Raw genomic sequence first — 307 nt, forward strand, 5'->3', positions numbered from 1 at the left:
CTGCATAGTCTGGCTAGGTGTTCCAACTGAGACGTGTATCCTTTATTTGAAACTACATGCCAAGGCAAACAGAAACTAGCAACCTTTGGAAGTGACACCACCTATTGCCAAGATGGCGGCAGCTGCTTTTGTCTGAGCTCTCATCTTTATCATATATTGTAAAATTCTGTCCTATAATCTTGCCATCGTCCATAAATCATACCAGAATCTGAAAGTTGAATGTCTTAAGGCTTATTCTGTATGAGAAAATTGGACGTTTGACGAATCTGGGCGGAGATATTGGACGGAAAAACCTGGTCTCCCAGAC

Source organism: Branchiostoma floridae, chromosome 12, assembly GCF_000003815.2.
Source record: "Branchiostoma floridae strain S238N-H82 chromosome 12, Bfl_VNyyK, whole genome shotgun sequence".
NCBI classification, from domain to species: domain Eukaryota; kingdom Metazoa; phylum Chordata; class Leptocardii; order Amphioxiformes; family Branchiostomatidae; genus Branchiostoma; species Branchiostoma floridae.